The sequence below is a fragment of the Augochlora pura genome, chromosome 1, assembly GCF_028453695.1.
Source record: "Augochlora pura isolate Apur16 chromosome 1, APUR_v2.2.1, whole genome shotgun sequence".
Taxonomy (NCBI): Eukaryota; Metazoa; Arthropoda; class Insecta; order Hymenoptera; family Halictidae; genus Augochlora; species Augochlora pura.
The window spans coordinates 1,117,963-1,124,629 of NC_135772.1; positions in this window are offsets into that span (position 1 = coordinate 1,117,963).

Sequence of the window (6,667 nt, forward strand, 5' to 3'; positions counted from 1 at the left end):
GTGGAATACGAACAACACGGCGAAAACGTCTGCCGTCGTCGTCGTCGGCGGCAGCGGCGGCGCGCGACACGCCATTCACGTATATCGCCCGGGCGAATCTTGCGGAATTCGAACCGAAGACAATCCGAACGGAGAATCAAACATTGTCTCGTTCGAGACGCTAACGAATCCGAGACTTTTCTTACAGTTTTCATTCGTGGCCGAGGAGAATCGAGAAACACCGTCGGCGACCTATGAGCCTTGTTATATGAAGTGGTCAAGCGACCCATTTGATAAGTAGATATTTATGTTTGTTTTATAATCTGAATTAGGGTTTTCGCTTTTTATGCGCCGAGGTGGAAGGTATATTGGAATTGTATTTTTGATGAATTTTTATTTGTTAATTACTGTTGTGGTTTCTTTATAGCACGTGGCTTCTTAACCTCACTTTCTTTTCAGTTATGACTCACACCGATACTTCACTATATTTCACCGATAATTCGCATATGAATGGTTGCTCGAGCGCTTCGGTAATATGGCTCCGCCAGTGACGACCGTTCGAGTTCTTGGCTTTGACCAATGTATTGTTAGGACATAGGAAAATATAAAAAAATAACACAATGAATTATTTTAAAGAAACAATGTTTTTCATTATACATTTCACTTTTTACACATAAAATTGTCGGCCGTCTTCCTTGCTTCACGTGTAGCGGTATCGTCGAAGCGAATATAACTTAGCATATCCGTAAATCTATCTCTAGACGTTACAGCAGCATAAAATCTTCTTGAAAGTGCATCATCATCTTTCCACAAATCGCTTTTGCATTCTCGCGATTCCCTGAATCTCCCAATTAGCAATAATAGTCCGAAAAATGCATCCATTTCTATGCCAGGTCTACTGGTTTCCATTTCTTGTTCGATGGTATGCTCTCCCTCGCTTTTTGATTTGTCCATAATACGATATCGTCGATTATTTCGTCATTGATATATAAATGGAAGCACTCGTCTTCTGTTTCTATATGTTCACTTTGCTCGGTAAGTGAACATTTGCGTGGAAGATTTTGCAATGTTGTAGCGTCCATTGGTGCAATATGTTGCCAATTACGACCAGATACCGCTACACTTTCTGCAGATTCTGCTGTATCTTCTTCATCCGAATCAGAATTTTGTTCTTCGGGTTCAGCATCGCTGTTAGATGCACTTCCACCATCAGATGATTGTTCACAATCGTGAAGATCCTCTTCTTCAATCTCATCAATAAGAAATTGATCATTTTTTTGAGAGGTAGACATTTTACCAAGTAACAAACGAATATATCGATAACAAAGATAACAAAAACAATGGAAATAATGAATAATAAATTAGTAAATATATATATAATAGAACTCTTGGCGCACGTCTTTCTCTCTCAAAGTGTTGTATACAACTAATCTGCCTCAAAATCAGCGACGTTTCCCCTTTCGGTGGGATTATTGTCGGGAATATAATACGTCATTAATAATGCCTAATCCCTTGTTATTAATATTTAAGTATTCAAGTAAATTCAGGCACGATATAAACATTAATGTCCCGCCCCTTCTAAGAAATTATGCTATCTGAAAAACTCCTAATCGCGACGACTGTGAAGCGAGTGGTACGTCAAGGGGTTAAATAACGCGCTTGTTATATTCACGTGGTCCCCGGTCGTCCCTCGATTTCATTCCCATTCTCTGTACTTATGCTAACACTGCTGTTCACCGACTAATAAGACCGTCCAGGGACCGCTGTCCTTTTTCGCCGGCGTTCCAGGGCCTGTAAAGCGGCGCGTCGTTCTTTAATGCAAATCGAGCGAAAGAGTTGAACCGCAATTGGTCGCGGCGCGGCCCCCTTGCGAAGGATGGGAAATAATTAAAGTGTAGGTCGCCCGGACATTTTGCACTTTTAATTCTTTGTGCGCGGCCGTTTCTCGCGGGCGCGCATTTGCATCTGTTAAAAGGACCGAGGGGGTGGACGGGGTGGGTGGGATGGCGCGCGAGACCGCGGCGCCTTTTTCTTCCGCGGTCAGCAGCGCCGACGGTTGTAATTTTTGCCGGGAATGTACGGTATCGCGTTTCTGTAATTTTCCCCGTGGTACCGAGCTCTCTCGCAATAAGGACAGTTTTTTATCATATCCCGGCGTCGTGCGCGAGCGCGCGCGCTCTCTCTGCCATTCCTGTTTTGCAATCTTCGGCCGCGACCGAATGCATTTTTATTCGCCCGTGCAAAAGTCGGTGGGGCGGCCGACGTCGCACGCTTGCAAAAAAACAGAGCGAGCCGAAATCGTGGACACGGTCGTCGGGAAAATCGTTTCGGTGCTCGTTCCAAATGAAAAACCATATTGTATAATATAATTCATATATAATATATGTATATAATATTTTATAATATAATATAATGTTATATAATTTGTATAATATAATTCGTACTTTATAATATTATATATTTTATTGTATAGTATAAATTACAAATTACTTAATATTATTATTTAATAACACCTGTATTGATGTTAGTACATTTGCATTCGACACTTGTACTTAACATTGTACATTATGTAATTGATTATATAATATAATATTATGTAATATTATACTTATAATATATATTGTAAATTACAAATTAATTGAAATTATTATTTAATAACATTCTTATTGATGTTAGTATTACTTTTAAGTTTTTCAATTATTTACCCATTTTATGTCAACACTTGCTCTTACCACTTTGCATTATATAATTAATTATATAATATAACGCTACAATTACATTACATAATATAAGTTATAAATTGATTAAAATTGTTATTTAATAACACCCATATTAATGTTAGTATTATATTAAAGTATGTCACTTATTTAAAGATTTTATGTTAACCCTTTGCACTAAACATTTTGCGTTGTATAATTAATTATATGATATAATATAGTTATTTATATAATATTTTCATATCATTTTCATCGTTTCGAAGTGATTGAACACTTCCATAGACGATATTTTTTATTTAAATAAAGCTTAAAGTTGCTTCAACATCGAAATGATTAATAGCATGTATTTTCAGATTTCATAAATTAATAATAATTATATATAATACATTATTTTTCTAACTATAATACATTATATGTAACTATCATGTATTATATATAACTATCATACATTATATAAAACTATAATATATTATATAAAACTATAATATATTATATATAACTGTAATACATTATATAATATTATAATATGTTATACATAACTATAATACATTATAATTACATTCTAACATATTAATAATCATCATATTATATTAGAAAATTTCTGACAATTGTTTTTCGAATCGAATCGACGGAAATTTGGAGAACTGCAACGATGAATGAATAATTAGTCAAACCGTGCGATTAAAGATAAAGGAGACTATCGAGCGTTTAATTGCTCGGTAACATGGTACGGTTTATTGTGTTCTCTCGTTACGCGAAAATAATTGAAATTAAATCACGATTCTAGTTGAATTAACAAGAGTAGATATTATATATTATCGGCGGGGAGGGGGGAGGGTTGCGCATGGACGCGAAGTTACACCACCGCTGTGATTCAACGTGGGTAATAGTTTTATTTTAAGTCGGCGTATTTCTACGGCGCTGAATCTAATAGATGATTACCAAGAATTTTAATTAACTTGGCCGGCTGAAATTACACCCTGAAAATAATTAGCACACAGCCCCACTCGAGTTTAGAGACCTCTTGCGTCTATAATGAGAATCGTATCGTATTTTGAAGCCGGGCTGAATCCCTGCTAAATCGTTGTTTGAAGGAGTTTCGTCAGAAAATCTTCGTATGAATTTTCGGAATATTCGCTATTATGAACGCGCTAGTATTTGAAAAATAATCAAATTAAATGTTAGCTAGAAAATCGCGTTTGCCGATTTAAATGTCAACTCGTTAAACGCTCGCTTAGGGAAAATATATTTAAGAGTCATTGTGTTCCAAATGTCGAGAAGAATTTATTAACTTTATTATTTATTTATACAGCGCAATGTGCTATTATTGTAATAATTTTATAATGAAGCTTTGATGTATTATAATAAATATATAATCATTTTATTACGTTATTATAAAATTATTGTCAAGAATATAAAAATATATTTTAAACATTATATAATATGACATCAACAACATTACAAAATATAATAATTTAATTAGTAACAATTGGTCAATAATGATTGGAGAACAAATGCATAATTATAAATCGTTTATACTAACCAAATATAAAAAATATGCTAAATATATAAATAAAACACATAACAAAATAAAACATATAAAATATAAGTAATACATATATTTATTGTATATATATATAATACATTTTATTTCATTCAAATTTCTTTTAACTTGAATTAAAAATGGAAAAAATGAAAGAAATTTGAATGAAATAAAATGTATTATATATACATATATATATATATATAAATACAATAAATACAATAAGCAATTAATATCGACAGTTTTCGTGTCGCAGTCCAGCGATGACACGCCGTAAATCCGTTATCGGAAATCGGAGCGGCGTTATTTCACGATAAGCGGTTATACGACAGTGCGTTGCTTTTAAATTGCCAAGAAATGGGAAGTGCAATTTCGCCTTTGTATCATGCGCAAATGTGGCGTGAACGGTTTGGCCGACTTTACTGTTAGATTCATACGCGATTTGCTGTCCGAAGAAATAAGAAATACGCGGACAGAGACGAATGGCTGCATTCTGGATTCTCTCCCGTGTACACGTGTATGTACGGCGTCGTATCGGCACGGAACGTGGATCCGCAAACCGCGCTGGACCATTTACCGAGACCTCCGGTCTCTCATTATTTTCCATGAACGGTAACAACATTCTTTGTCAAACAGAAATAAATTTCTCTTTCGCGATGCTATTATTATAGAACATAATTATTTGAAGATTTATTTTTGTGATATGTTTGTAAAGAAAATTTTGTTCTCGAAGACGTCGAACTGACGAAGCATCTCAAATTTTTATTGTTCCAATATTAATTGTTTATAGATATTACATTAAGGTATATTAAAATTATATGAGGTATGAGATATTTATATGTAGGATATAAGATATTTATTTATGAGATATATAATATATTAGCAGTAAGGTATATAAAATATATAAGATACTATAGTAAGACATAATATTATCTAAAAATAGTATACAATAATTTTTTTTATTATTTATTAATAATATATGAGATATGTAAGATATTAATAGTAAGGTATATAAAATATATAAACTATATTAAGTCATAATATTATCCAAAGATAATATTCAATAATTTATTAATAATATACGTAAAGAAAAAATAAATATTCGGACATGTAATTCTTGATGGCATTAAAGCGTCCAGGTCGATTGAACTTTCTCGTTCGCGACGCGATTACTAAAATTCTCGGACGAGTCGAAACTTTCGAAACGGAATGTCCGGCGACTGCGGGCGATATTAATCGAATGCAATTACCGCGAGCCGTAAGCAATCACCGGAATTGTAAGTCGGTCGATCGGCAGATCGGCTGTTCGGTTTGACTGATTGATCGGCGCGAATGCTAGAAAGTTGCGGACGCGAGCGCGAGCGCGCGCGCGCGCGAGCGATTACCGGCCGTGGAAGATTCATTCGCGGAAGAAACATATGGCCGGTCGGAGTGTCCAATAAATCTATTTCCGCGGCGGCGCTAAACAACGCCGGCTAATTCCCAGCCTCATTATTTAGAATGAATGAAGACTGCCCAATAATACCGGCGCGCGGAAATAATAAGCTGCCTACGAGCGAGCGGGCCCCCGGGCTTCAAGATGATTTAAACAATCCGACGTTCGAGTTTCAGACGTTTCCGAAGCACCGTGAACTTTCGAGGATGCTGCAGGAGACTTCTCTCTGTATTATTAGGTTGGTGCGTATGAAAAGTCGGATCTCCTTTGCACGCGAACGTTTGTCTCCCTGGTCTCGTTGTGCTTTTGCTTTTGGCATAACCTCTGATTATAGTTCGTATTCTCTATTCCCATTGTACTGTTACCAGAGTCGCGTTTCAACGTAAAAGATTTTGTCAAAAGCGTTCCATTTCGTTACTTATTTTGAATTTCGTGGGGATACGAGTTCAACCGATGTTCCTGTAATTTTTTAATACGAGTATAAATTTGGTAGCGATGCTGCGAAAGCTGCACGCGATGTAAACCAGGCGTTTTCGGGGAGAATACTGTTAACGATCGAAAAGCGCAGCGTTGCTTCGAACAATTTCGGTCTGCCGATTTTTCCTTGGAAAATGAACCGCGCGGACGACTCGAAACGTCTGTGAAAAACGATGCTCCGAAAGCGTCGATTGAAACGAATCCAACTGTATCTAGGAGAGAACTTGCTACCAGAATGGAAGTTGACCGTGCAACGATGTTGCGACACCTTTCTGAAATTGGCAAGGTGAACAAAATGGATAAGTGGGCGCCGCCGCGAACTAACCGAACGACATAAGCTGGATCGGTTGAGCGTATGCTCGTCATTAGTATACCGATTTCATCGAGAGCCATTTTTAAATTGGATCATTACTTGTCGCGAGAAATGGGTTCTTTAGGACAATAGGAAAAGGTGTGCACGATGACTTGATAGGAACGAGGCTTGTGATCATACTCCAAGGCCATCGCTTTTAATTA